Here is a 15,026-nt window from a genome sequence, read left to right as displayed (position 1 = left end):
GTTCTAAATTGGGCCGAACCTCGAACAGTCAATGTTCGGGTCGAACCGATGGTCGACCCAAACCGTTCGATCATCCCTAGTCCCTAGCAATGTGTGCATAGTTGAGCCAAAGGAGTATCCCACTCATTCCCTTCTCCCATCCACCAAGTTCTCAATACAAAAGAACCCCAAACACACTGGACTGATACTGATTGTCTCACTGCTCACACTTGAAGAAACATGCACAAAGGTACTTTTGTTGCACCCGGTGACCCAGGGGGACCCATATCCAGCAAAACGCCTGGGAATTCTGCTACACATATTTGTAGACAGAAAACAAAACATTTTACAAAACGTGAGACTTTTTTAGTATAGGGATACTCATACACTTATGTCTCCAATTTCTATGTAGAGTCGCAAAGAGAGAATTCCAATGTTTTCATTATTTTATGCTAAATCTTTACAATTATTTAATTTTTACTTCTGCCCACTCTAATTGATTCATGTGCTCCTTTTTTATTTTATTTTTTTTTTATCACGATTAAGACATGTAAACCCTTTGGCCTCAACTTGGAAGTTTGAATTTCACAAATATGACCCCCACTTCTGTCCTCTAGTGGCATAGTGGAAGGCTTTTGAGCTTCCTGTTATGCATTTGCTGTTGAGAGGTCTGGTCTTCCTCCTTCCTTCCTCTGATCTGCATCCATTCTTAAGCCATTGTCTATGATTACATATTTTTTTTATTTTTGTAATTCACCAGGTGTCCACTAGGCCCCCTCCTCTGGTGTAGCGATCTTGCTCCCTGGCATGAGCAGGCCCCGCGTTCTGACGTTTTGAGGCCTGTTTACATGCGGCCATGTTATGTGCGCCGGGGGATGATGTCAGATCCAGGTGCCATCTCCTTCCGTAGCACACAGAAGGGGGTCACTGTAAGGTTCTGGCACTCTCAGTGCCTCCTATCACATTTATTCCGGGTGATTTCCATCTACCTAGACAGAAGAAACACATATAGGTGTGTTTCCCTTTAAGGCTGAAGCTGTCATCACCCAGCGCCGGACTAGATGGCTATTTAGGGCGTCGGTTCTCACTCACATGTGTTCGTTCAAACACCAGTACCTGGATACTAATCTTGCTTGAAGCTTCCATGCTTGCAAGCTCTCCTCGCTGACGAACCTCGCTGCGCTGATCCCTGCATCCTGCTACTGGATCATCCGCATCTCCTGAGCGATCCTTCGGCTATCGCTATTAGTGCTAAGTACCCCACAGGGGAAATCTCTATAGACTTGTACTAGGCTTACACTATTTAGCTCTGCATAGCAAGGACTGTCTTTTACATCTGCATAACTAGATTGCTAGCTCTTGAGGCTACTGCTACTATTTCCTGCACTGGGTTGATCTCTCCTGTATGCACCTGCTACTCTGTCATCTGTTATCATACATGATCGCTAACCCTTCCTGCATCCATCTGCACTGTCTCACCTCAAGTGTCTGTCACCTACCACTTCCACTCAAACCTATCCCTAAGACCTTTATCATTGTCTTACCACATGTATAGAAAGTCACACTAGGAACCAGCTTAATTACTGTGTGTATTTACTTGCTGGAATAAGACCTTCCATACATGATGAGTCATTGAGGTTGGGATTGGTATCTCAGCATATCTCCTACATGACTACTGACGTGGAACTACTTCTGCAGCTGAAAATCCACACCTTATAAGAAACGCAAGGAGCGTTACAGATTGAACGAACCCAAAAAATGGATTCAGCAGAAGTAGCCACTCAGGTGACACAATTAAAACAGCAGGTATCTGCGTTAATACACGCACTTGCTGAATTGAAAAACGACAATCAGGCTCTGTCGCAGCAGGTAATTAGACTGACACAACTTACCTCTGCACAGTCTCCTGAACCCAAGATAAATCCCCCTTTGGTATTTACAGGCGATCGCAAAAAATTTCGCGAATTTAAAAACGCATGTGATTTACTTTTTTTGCTAAAACCTCGTACCTACCTTACTGATCACATTAAGGTTTGTACTATTATTTCTTACCTATCAGGCGATCCTCGAGCCTGGGCAGATTCTCTTTTTGAAAAAAACGACCAGCTTCTCAACTCCTATGCCTTGTTCCTGGCAGAGCTCACTAGCCTATATGATGACCCCAATAGGCAGAGTACTGCCGATCTTCAGTTAAGATCCTTGAAACAAGGAAAAAGGCCTGTAGAAGACTTTGTCGCAGAATTCAAGAGATGGACCCTTGATTCAGGATGGAATGATGCATCTCTGAAAACCCAATTTAGGCTTGGCCTATCAGAAGCCGTCAAGGACGAGCTCGCCCGAGCAGAGATGCCAAAAACCCTGGATACATTGATACAATTCAGTATCACCATAGATAGAAGACTACGAGAAAGGAAGTCTGAAAAAATGGAAATGCCATTATCCAGTTCTTCTCAGAATTCAGCTATTGACCCCACTCCTAAACCCGCTCCAGGTAACCACAGACCCCGGCTACCTAAGGAAAAAAGGAGACCTAGTAGATATGGTGATCCTGCCTGGTCATGGTCCGAGCCTGCCTCAAACAGTCGACCTTGTCACTCTGACACATCCCATTTGGACCCTGATCCTACAGAGATGGATGAGGAGCCTATGGAGATTGGTGCCATACATGCTAGGTTGTCCTCACAAGAAAAAAGAGATCACAGGAGAATCTGTGGCCTTTGTTTTTATTGTGGTGAAGGGGGACATTTCATTACATTCTGCCCAACCAGACCCCATAGGCCTAAGGCTCTCCCAATGGAGGCCAGGCGAATCCGAAGGGTCTTCCCTGAAAAACAGCCTGGAAATTATCAAGGCTGTTGCCAGCCCTGTCCCCGTTCTATATCAGTGAAGGACACCCAGAAATTAACAAATATTGGAATAGATATTCCTTCAACTCCAGTGAACTTTATACCACGTTCAAAAAACCCTCCTGTACCACCTCCTGAGGATACTCCTATTTTTGCAAGCACATTTCTGGCTTCCGATGAAAATACAGAGATTCTTGCACCTGACTGCGTACATGCTTCTAATGGCACGGTGGTATGTAGGAAGGATCTGAGGATGTTTGAAGAAGCATTGGTTGCTAGGTCTACTAGGATTACTTCGGATGGTTATGCGTCCGATTCTAGTGAGGGGTCCATGTAGCAGACACCCTAACAACAAGTGATCCGATTCTCATCGGTTACCAACCTGATCCGATTTTTATATCGGCAACAAGGGATCCGATTCTCAGATCGGTTACCAACCTGATCCGATTCTCATATCGGCAACCATTTTTTTTTTTTTTTCCGATTTTCATATCGGAGACCAGTCTTATCCGATTCTCGTATCGGCAACCAGTATTATCCGATTCTCATATTGGCAACCAATTTTTTTTTTCTTCCCGATTTTCATATCGGCAACCAGTCTTATCCGATTCTCGCATCGGAGACCAGTCTCATTCCGATTCTCATATCGGCAACAAAAAAAAAAAAAAAGAAATTTTTTTTTTCCTTCCGATTTTCGCATCGGCAACCAGTCTCATGTGATTCTTATATCAACAACCAGCCTTAGAGGCCTTCCAGAGCCGGCCTTACGGGGGGGGTAATGTAAGGTTCTGGCACTCTCAGTGCCTCCTATCACATTTATTCCGGGTGATTTCCATCTACCTAGACAGAAGAAACACATATAGGTGTGTTTCCCTTTAAGGCTGAAGCTGTCATCACCCAGCGCCGGACTAGATGGCTATTTAGGGCGTCGGTTCTCACTCACATGTGTTCGTTCAAACACCAGTACCTGGATACTAATCTTGCTTGAAGCTTCCATGCTTGCAAGCTCTCCTCGCTGACGAACCTCGCTGCGCTGATCCCTGCATCCTGCTACTGGATCATCCGCATCTCCTGAGCGATCCTTCGGCTATCGCTATTAGTGCTAAGTACCCCACAGGGGAAATCTCTATAGACTTGTACTAGGCTTACACTATTTAGCTCTGCATAGCAAGGACTGTCTTTTACATCTGCATAACTAGATTGCTAGCTCTTGAGGCTACTGCTACTATTTCCTGCACTGGGTTGATCTCTCCTGTATGCACCTGCTACTCTGTCATCTGTTATCATACATGATCGCTAACCCTTCCTGCATCCATCTGCACTGTCTCACCTCAAGTGTCTGTCACCTACCACTTCCACTCAAACCCCTAAGACCTTTATCATTGTCTTACCACATGTATAGAAAGTCACACTAGGAACCAGCTTAATTACTGTGTGTATTTACTTTCTGGAATAAGACCTTCCATACATGATGAGTCATTGAGGTTGGGATTGGTATCTCAGCATATCTCCTACATGACTACTGACGTGGAACTACTTCTGCAGCTGAAAATCCACACCTTATAAGAAACGCAAGGAGCGTTACAGTCACTCTGTCGGTGATGCGGCTCCCACATGCATGTTGGCTGTCCATTGGCCTCTGGCATCACCGCGCGGCACATGCGCGGTGGTGCCGGACGCCACTGCGACCTGTGAACCAGCTGGAAGCCATGGCAACATGGAGATCTCTCCACAGGGGAAGATGGTAGAACATGTATACACAACTACTAGATCAGACTTTCAAGCTAGGGGAACACAGGTGAGATTGATACACACTGACAACAATCGACCTCTGACACATCTATAGGGATACTCTATGCCCACACCTATGGTCAGTTCCCTGCTGTCTCCCTGTGGAATCTGTATGATACATGACTGCTGATCCAGGCATTCCTGTAAGTCCCTGCTTTATACCAACCCCACTTGGGGCTGTTTTTTCTTACGAGATTATTGCTACACATTCTTCCTTTTCCTTTCCTCTCCTCTACCACCCCCCACCCCTTCCCCTTTTATCTTCTTTTTTTTTCTCCTTCTCCAGATCGGCACCCTTTCCCCTTCTGGGGAGGTTGTTGTGAGCAATGCTGATAGATATACCAGCGGATATGCAGCAATTCCAGCTAGCTGCTACAGGCCTGGCGCCATTCACCAAACCTTGTTTGGGGAATAATATACTCTAGATTCTTTAGTGTCGTCCTTCTGCCTCCACCTCATCCCCCCCTCCTCTTTCAGAGAGCAGAGAGGACAGCTTCAAGAGCCTTGGGTGACCTTCCATATCAAAATACTGATCCGCTTCCACATTGTAAGTATGGCGGCCTGCCTGCATGTTCCAACAATATTGATGGATGTTTTTTGTGGTTTCATTTTACGTTCAATACTAATACACGTATATTGCATTTATAGAGCAATATTTTTGCTCTGATCTTCCCTTGAAGAAGAAATCATCTCAGATTTCGAAGCATGTCGGGTTGTCTATAAGAACCACGATTAGTTTGATCTCTTACCATAGGAGACCAATTATATGTTCTAGACGATGAGCACAGTTTCTTGTGTCTATTTTGTTTCAACATTTACCCATGTGTAATTTTGAATAAGATTGTTTACATTTTATATACTGTCTAATATTTTTACTTTACCTACTTTTTTGGCTGGCCTATGCCCTAAAATCCCTGTGGAACTTTGTGCTTTTTGTATTCCTCCTGAGTCCTCCACGTGGCACTGATGCGGAGGCTCAATGACGCACTTCTGGGGCCAAACTCCCGGGATCAGAAGTTGAGTTAAATTGGACAGTCGATGCATGTTCCAGTACCCAAGAGGAGTAAAATTAAGGACCACTGGTCTAATTCAATAATGGGTGTTTTTTTTTTTTTTTTTTTTTCACCAAGATTAGAATTTACAAATTACAACAGGCACTGACTACAAAGAGCAGAAACCAAGGGAAATAGGGGGGGGGGGGGTCTTTCTCTCTCTCCCTTCCCCCCTAATGAAGTAGGATTGTGGTAGAAGGGGAGCAACTTGAGATTACATATTGGAGACAGTGCTCCAATCTGGCATGGCTGGAAGGTGAGGTACATGTAATCATATATTTCCTGTATATATTGTGCTGTTTGGGGGTTATTTAGCTTAAGTGAAGAGCTCACCAGTTTAGTAGAGTCCATGCCAGTTCTGCTGTTTTTAAGGGCTTGTTGGCCCACTTTTATTAGACAAACAAAAAAAAAGTCCATCCAGAATTCCCACGCTAAGTTTTGGCCTCGGTCTTCATGACCAGTGTCCCTATTTGGTACACACTCTGTACCTCTGCTGGCACACTCTTTTTTTATAGCTTCCTTGCTGCTACAGCCCACAGGCTTGGGCCCTCTGTCAGCCTACATTATGCATGCTTCTCCCTTGCACATCATGACTCCTCAGGGGGGTGAAGCCCAGAACCCTGGTCCTGACTATTAGCCCAGGACCCACCTGCACAATAAATCTACTGGCTGTTCCCAAAACCTGGTCCCAGGATTGCGGATTTCCTCCCACCCAGGTAGCTGCAAAACCTCCAGGCTCCAGGTCCCCAAATAGACTTTACAAACCACAGAGGAAGTTAAAAACAAACTCTCCAACCAAACAATTGTCCTGGAGCCCCTCAACCTGCCTGGTTAAAAATCAAATTTACTTCATGACAGGGAACTTTGTCCTGAGCCAAAGAGCTTGTTTGCCTCTGATGCAGAAGGGGTACCTTCGAAACACATTAGCCATAAAGGATCCTGTGTGCCGCGTCCAGGACTACTGGCTATAGATGAGTAAATCGATGAGCGATTTTAATCCACATGTTTGAGTATTCTTGTTGATCTTTAATAATTGCTGTGGGACAATGCATTAGACTGGTGTGCCCTCTTTTTGAGACATTTTCAAAGCAAATTTTTTTATTAAAAGATTCCTTGATCACTTGCGCGCTATGGCTGAATGACTGCTACAGCGCCTCCACCCTGTTCTTGGAGGGTGTCTTCCTAGAACCCCACCTCCCAAGCATGACCGATCAAGGTAAAGGACCACTTACAGTGACCCTTTACAATGTGGCCAGCTGTATCCAATTAAAGCTCATCACATGTAAGCAAATGCCAATTATTTGCATTTTACTTTGCTCAGCACTGTCTGAAAAAAGCGCGATAAGGCACACATGCTCTGCTAATCAGGGCACTGATCATCAGTGCAGCATATCAGTGTCCACCAGTGAAGAATATCAGTGCCCATTGGCGTGTGCAGGGGGTGTGCCAGGTCATACTCTAATCAATATGTGTGATGCTGATTCCCCCTACTGCCCAGGCTTCCTCCGTTTCAGGATGGAGAGCAGGGTAAAGGCCCGTACACACTTGACGGAAATCGGACAAAATATCCTCCGATTTTCCGTTTTTAGTTGACAATGCATAAATGTTCACAAAATTTCTCGTCCGACTTTTCTTTTTTTTGTTGACGTTTGTTCGTAGAGTGTGATGTAAGTACGTATACGTGTGACCCCCGAGGCTACGCCTTTCAGTTCCTTCTTGTGGATGTGGCGTGGCTTTTGTTCTCGGATCATTCGTGGAACTGCGCTTCGGATTATTCTGAAATTTTGAGATTTATCACCATTGTCGTTATGGTTTATACAACGATCTTAGAAGATGGAGTTCGAAACATCCTACCCTTGCTATACTTGGTCTTGGAGTCCTGGCTATCCAAAGGCAGCAGAAAAGGAAGATGAAGAGGAAGAGAGCATGGTGCAAGAGGTCGCTCTTGAACCGTGACCAGTTCTCTCATGTCACTACTAAGGGAATTGAAAGAGAACAATCCTGATGACTTCAGGAACTATTTACGGATGACTGATGAGTGCTTCCATGTACTCCTGAGTGCAGTGCGGCCATACATCCAAAAGCAGAACACCATTCTGCGGAAGGCTATCACTGCAGAACAGCGATTAATCGCCACTTTGCCGTTACCTGGCCACGGGCAGAAGTCTACAGGATCTTAAATTCACGACAAGCATCTCTCCGCAAGCTCTTGGAGTTTTAATACCTGAAACCTGTTGTGCCGTCATCTAAGTCCTCCAGGAAGAATACATAAAAGGTATATAGACACACACATGTATTTTAAACTAAATTGATAATTGTTGAATATACCTGTTCAATTTGCAAAACCTAAAAACATATATATTGATATTTAAAAATGTTATTTTTTTTCTTATGGTATGTTATCAGTTCCCAACAACTGCAGAGGAGTGGAAGCAAAATCGGAGTCAGATTTAACCAGCAGTGGAACTTTCCAAATTGCGGAGGAGCTGTGGACAGTAAACATGTTAGAATTAGTCCTCCTCCAAAATCTGGTTCCTATAACTACAAGGGCTTTTTTTTTTTTAGGATAATTTTGATGGCTATTGTTAATGCCAACTACAAATTTATCTATCTGGATATCGGGAAGAACGGTCGTAATTCAGATGCCGGGGTAATCGATCAGACCGAATTTTATAAAAGGTTGATGAACGGAACCCTAAATTTGCCTGCACCTGAGGATAACATTGAAAACATGAACTTTGTATTCGTAGCAGATGACGCCTTGGCACTCTCCGAAAATGTATTAAAACCATTCCCTATGCGCAATCTCACACATGAACTGCGAATATACAATTATCGGCTGTCTTGGGCTAGGTGTGAAGTGGAGAACACCTTTGGGATTATGGCAAATCGGTTTAGAATTTTCCTGACTACCATCAACCTGGCCATATTTAAAGTCAACAATCTCGTTCTTTGTTGCTGTATTTTGCATAACTTTCTGTGGAGACATGCAAATAAATACATTTCTGCGCATTGATTTAATGAGGATCCAGCAAGGGCAGGGAACACATCTGGTGCACAGGAACATGACGTTCTGGATGTCATGACACCCATTGGCATGGGCCGTCCTGGACTAGCCACTCAGAGCACTAGACAAAAACAGGCTAAACTATATGCATTATTTCAATGGAGTTGGTGCAGCGGAGTGGCAAAATGACATGTAAACTTTAGGTTGTGCATATTCTTTAAACTGTTATTGTTTCCCCATTACAAATACCCACCTTAAATGGTTGTTTTTCATGTTATATGCCTGTTGTATCACATAGTTTATTACATTTTTACTGCTCATTTCATATTTCTTCTTGTTCAGAGTGAGATAGATGTCCTGATTCTCTTGTCTTATATATTTGCGTCTACACATACCAATTCATTGATCAGTTAACATAATCCTATTGACTATTATAAAAGACCATATCTGATGTTTGAATAATTAGAGAGAAACTGTATTTCCAAAAACAGAAAAATATACTTTATTGCCGCATTTTTACATAAAAAAGAAAAAAAGTATTATAATGATTAACATTATAAAGTGGGCATAATTTCCCTGGTGCAAATATTTTTAGTGTTTTTTGTTAACATTTTCAAACATTAAAGTGCTGTACAGTACAGTAACGTTGTGCAATGTCATCTTGAATTCGCCTCTAAGAAAAGTATATACTTTTATTAGGCAAACAATGCCTTTTATACATAATTGCAGTACTTTAGGAGTGTCATTGTCTTCCATCCTGATTCCAGGTGATGAGATAGATTAATGAAATGTACTAAAAGGGGGGGGGGGGGTTTGAGGGAAGGGAATGTACTGGGTTTGGGCGACAACTGCATCCCTGTGTCAGAGCACAATATTGGAGATGATTAGCTCTGTGAAAACATGCATAAAACTTCAAAAAATTCTATGCAGCCTGCAAAAAATGTAACAGACCTCATAATTTCTGTGGAAGGGCAATGACATGTTTAAAACCAAAAAACAAAAACAAATTTTCACAGCAATAATAATATAAAAGGAGTCTAAAAAGGACCCACAGCGATGGGCACTGGTGAGGATCTCATGCTGGGACTTGTAGTCCCGTGAATGGAAGGACTGCAAGTTCCAGCAGGAACCCCTCAGAGCTGAGGACATGACAGCCCTCCAACTAGTGCAGGGCTATAAGTCCCAGCATGAGCCCCTGAGATTTAAGTTTCACTAGTGGGGGGGGGGGGGGGGGTCAGGTCTTCAGCTCTGAGTGGCTCAATTTTACCAAGTAGGTTGATAAAGTCCTGCAATTTTTTACATAAAAACGGTTGCCGCATCCCTTATTTTTTCGAATTCGTGACAGCAGTGGAACAAATCCATGGTCAGTCTTGCAATTGTGCCACTATCCATACCACGACCTGTAGTAATAAAGACAATTATCAAACCAAATTTGTTGAAAAGATCATGTTAATTAAAAAAAATATGTACAATACATGTGTAGGAGACATACTCACGGTCATGTATTCTTGAAGAAACATGATTGTCAGCATCTTCTACATTCAAGATCACATCTAGATTGGGAATGTCATCTGTAATTTGGCTTGAGGAATAGTCTTGGATGTCAATCGCAGAATCTGGATATGTTGAATGCAGTAGATTATCTTCTTTCATGGTGGTTGTGCCCACACCTTATTATAAAAAGATTAAAAGTTTAAATTTTCCCGGGTGGGGGGTTGTTGGTGACATTTTTTAACCAATATAATATTGACCTTTTTCTAAGAAAAAAATGTCTGAAAGCCTTGTGAAAAATAGCAAATAGAGAGACCGTTTTTAATGATATTATGTAGAATACCGTATTCTTAAACTCACCTGTGCATGACAGATCTTTGCTAGCGATTTTCTCCAGTATTTCCTCTTCAAATTCTAGATCTTGTATACTAGTTGTATCCATTGTCTTTGAACTATCCTAATCACTGACATCTATCCGTACGACTGTGGAGTATAAAAAATGACAATATTATGTAGTATTCAACATAATTGCAGCAAGGTGAATGAAATGTTGACTGTACACTTGCAGTGGATAATTATAATATATACACATACATTTTTTCTTTATCTGCATACATTTTTCTACATACAGTGCCTTGCGAAAGTATTCGGCCCCCTTGAACTTTGCGACCTTTTGCCACATTTCAGGCTTCAAACCTAAAGATATAAAACTGTAATTTTTTGTGAAGAATCAACAAGTGGGACACAATCATGAAGTGGAACTAAATTTTTATTGGATATTTCAAACTTTAACAAATAAAAAAACTGAAAAATTGGGCGTGCAAAATTATTCAGCCCCCTTAAGTTAATACTTTGTAGCGGCACCTTTTACTGCGATTACAGCTGTAAGTCGCTTGGGGTATGTCTATCAGTTTTGCACATCGAGAGACTGACATTTTTGCCCATTCCTCCTTGTAAAACAGCTCGAGCTCAGTGAGGTTGGATGGAGAGCGTTTGTGAACAGCAGTTTTCAGTTCTTTCCACACATTCTCGATTGGATTCAGGTCTGGACTTTGACTTGGCCATTCTAACACCTGGATATGTTTATTTGTGAACCATTTCATTGTAGATTTAGCTTTAGGTTTTGGATCATTGTCTTGTTGGAAGACAAATCTCCATCCCAGCCTCAGGTCTTTTGCAGACTCCATCAGGTTTTCTTCCAGAATGGTCCTGTATTTGGCTCCATCCATCTTCCCATCAATTTTAACCATCTTCCCTGTCCCTGCTGGCCCAAACCATGATGCTGCCACCACCATGTTTGACAGGGGGGATGGTGTGTTCAGGGTGATGAGCTGTGTTGCTTTTACGCCAAACATAACGTTTTGCATTGTTGCCAAAATGTTCGATTTTGGTTTCATCTGACCAGAGCACCTTCTTCCACATGTTTGTTGTGTCTCCCAGGTGGCTTGTGGCAAACTTTAAACGACACTTTTTACGGATATCTTTAAGAAATGGCTTTCTTGCCACTCTTCCATAAAGGCCAGATTTGTGCAGTATACGACTGATTGTTGTCCTATGGACAGAGTCTCCCACCTCAGCTGTAGATCTCTGCAGTTCATCCAGAGTGATCATGGGCCTCTTGGCTGCATCTCTGATCAGTCTTCTCCTTGTACGAGCTGAAAGTTTAGAGGGATGGCCAAGTCTTTGTAGATTTGCAGTGGTCTGATACTCCTTCCATTTCAATAATATCGCTTGCACAGTGCTCCTTGGGATGTTTAAAGCTTGGGAAATCTTTTTGTATCCAAATCCGGCTTTAAACTTCTCCACAACTGTATTGGACCTGCCTGGTGTGTTCCTTGTTTTTCATGATGCTCTCTGTGCTTTAAACGGACCTCTGAGACTATCACAGTGCAGGTGCATTTAAATGGAGACTTGATTACACACAGGTGGATTCTATTTAATCACTAGTCATTTAGGTCAACATTGGATCATTCAGAGATCCTCACTGAACTTCTGGAGAGAGTTTGCTGCACTGAAAGTAAAGGGGCTGAATAGTTTTGCACGCCCAATTTTCCAGTTTATTTGTTAAGAAAGTTTGAAATATCCAATAAATTTTGTTCCACTTCATGATTGTGTCCCACTTGTTGTTTCTTCACAAAAAAAATTACAAAGTTCAAGGGGGCCGAATACTTTCGCAAGGCACTGTATATGTCAAATATGCAATGTTCGTTGGATAGGAAACAAATCATACATTATGTGCACCTACCTGTACTGCTCTGAAGGGTGTCTGAGTCCACGTTTTCAATTATAATTGTTGAACACTGCTCACTTTTCCCATTTGTGCTGCTAGCATATCTTTTCCTAGATACAGTGGGTACGGAAAGTATTCAGACCCCCTTAAATTTTTCACTGTTATATTGCAGCCATTTGCTAAAATCATTTAGGTTCATTCTTCTTCCTCATGAATGTACACATAGCACCCCATACTGACAGAAAAACACAGAATTGTTGACATTGTTGCAGATTTATTAAAAACTAAAAACTGAAATATCACATGGTCCTAAGTATTCAGACCCTTTGCTCAGTATTTAGTAGAAGCCCCCTTTTGATCCAATACAGCCAGGAGTCTTTTTGGGAAAGATGCAACAAGTCTTTCACACCTGGATTTGGGGATCCTCTGCCATTCCTCCTTGCAGATCCTCTCCAGTTCTGTCAGGTTGGATGGTAAACGTTGGTGGACAGCCATTTTTAGGTCTCTCCAGAGATGCTCAATTGGGTTTAAGTCAGGGCTCTGGCTGGGCCATTCAAGAACAGTCACGGAGTTGTTGTGAAGCCACTCCTTCGTTATTTTAGCTGTGTGCTTAGGGTCATTGTCTTGTTGGAAGGTAAACCTTCGGCCCAGTCTGAGGTACAGAGCACTCTGGAGAAGGTTTTTGTCCAGGATATCCCTGTACTTGGCCGCATTCATCTTTCCCTCGATTGCAACCAGTCGTCCTGTCCCTGCAACTGAAAAACACCCCCACAGCATGATGCTGCCACCACCATGCTTCACTGTTGGGACTGTATTGGACAGGTGATGAGCAGTGCTTGGTTTTCTCCACACATACCGCTTAGAATTAAGGCCAAAAAGTTCTATTTTGGTCTCATCAGACCAGAGAATCTTATTTCTCACCATCTTGGAGTCCTTCAGGTGTTTTTTAGCAAACTCCATGCGGGCTTTCATGTGTCTTACACTGAGGAGAGGCTTCCGTCGGGCCACTCTGCCATAAAGCCCCGACTGGTGGAGGGCTGCAGTGATGGTTGACTTTCTACAACTTTCTCCCATCTCCTGACTGCATCTCTGGAGCTCAGCCACAGTGATCTTTGGGTTCTTCTTTACCTCTCTCACCAAGGCTCTTCTCCCCCGATAGCTCAGTTTGGCCGGACGGCCAGCTCTAGGAAGGGTTCTGGTTGTCCCAAACGTCTTCCATTTGAGGATTATGGAGGCCACTGTGCTCTTAGGAACCTTAGTGCAGCAGAAATCTTTTTGTAACCTTGGCCAGATCTGTGCCTTGCCACAATTCTGTCTCTGAGCTCTTCAGGCAGTTCCTTTGACCTCATGATTCTCATTTGCTCTGACATGCATTGTGATCTGGAAGGTCTTATATAGACAGGTGTGTGGCTTTCCTAATCAAGTCCAATCAGTATAATCAAACACAGCTGGACTCAAATGAAGGTGTAGAACCATCTCAAGGATGATCAGAAGAAATGGAAAGCACCTGAGTTAAATATATGAGTGTCACAGCAAAGGGTCTGAATACTTAGGACCATGTGATATTTCAGTTTTTCTTTTTTAATAAATCTGCAACAATGTCAACAATTCTGTGTTTTTCTGTCAGTATGGGGTGCTATGTGTACATTCATGAGGAAGAAGAATGAACCTAAATGATTTTAGCAAATGGCTGCAATATAACAAAGAGTGAAAAATTTAAGGGGGTCTGAATACTTTCCGTACCCACTGTATTTTCAGTTTAGAAAGGTGCTTCTTGAGTTTTCCTGAACAGAACATGTGATGTCAATCCTATATGCTTACAACAGGTGCACAGTTCTACCACATTGCGAAAAACATAAGATTGAAAAGCCACAATGTGACGGTGGTGGGTATCAGACCTCTGCCTTCTCACTAACTCGTGACTAAGGACCAGGCAATCTCACACCCTGTTTGCCTAACAATGCCACTCTCAGCTGCACCCAACACACAGATTTTCCAGCTTGCGCTGAGAGTGATTGTCACCGGGCTAATTAAGCAGTTTACCCTTTCTCTGCCACCACCTCTACGTTATGATGAGCCCAGAGGACGCTCGTAATTTTAGAAATACCAATTATGATTTTAGAATAATCATCTGTAACACACGCTGTCACCACAGACAGGAATGTCCAGAGGATTTATTCTAGACAGTAGCGCTCTTTAAGAGACAGGTTCTTTGGTAGCTTTGCATTAAGAGCTTAGTGACCAAACACTTTTCAAAATAAGGTTTAATAATAAAAAGGTTAAAATTGGTGCAAATAAAAATATTTACAGAAAAATGGGTTTCAAAGAAATAGAGACACAATTCAGCACTTTAGAAAAAGATAAAGAATTGAGAATTAAAGATACTTGCATTCAATGTCCTGGGGTATTACCAGAGTCAGAAGTTGAGCCAGTGATCGGTTCTCCACTTGCTAGATGTTTTTCCCTTTGATGGTACATGAGAACTAACTAAACCATCTGCTTCTTTCCTTTTTCTCTGAGACCGCAGGGGGTGTCACCAGAGGTCTTTGACCAATAAACACAGGAGCCATGGGCGGCCCTAAGGCTCAGACAATGCCAAAGAACCTCCCGTTTAGACAGATTTATAACAG

This window comes from Pelophylax lessonae, assembly GCF_965119305.1.
Source record: "Pelophylax lessonae genome assembly, chromosome: 4".
In the NCBI taxonomy this organism is placed as follows: domain Eukaryota; kingdom Metazoa; phylum Chordata; class Amphibia; order Anura; family Ranidae; genus Pelophylax; species Pelophylax lessonae.
Note: the sequence above shows the minus strand (reverse complement) of the source record.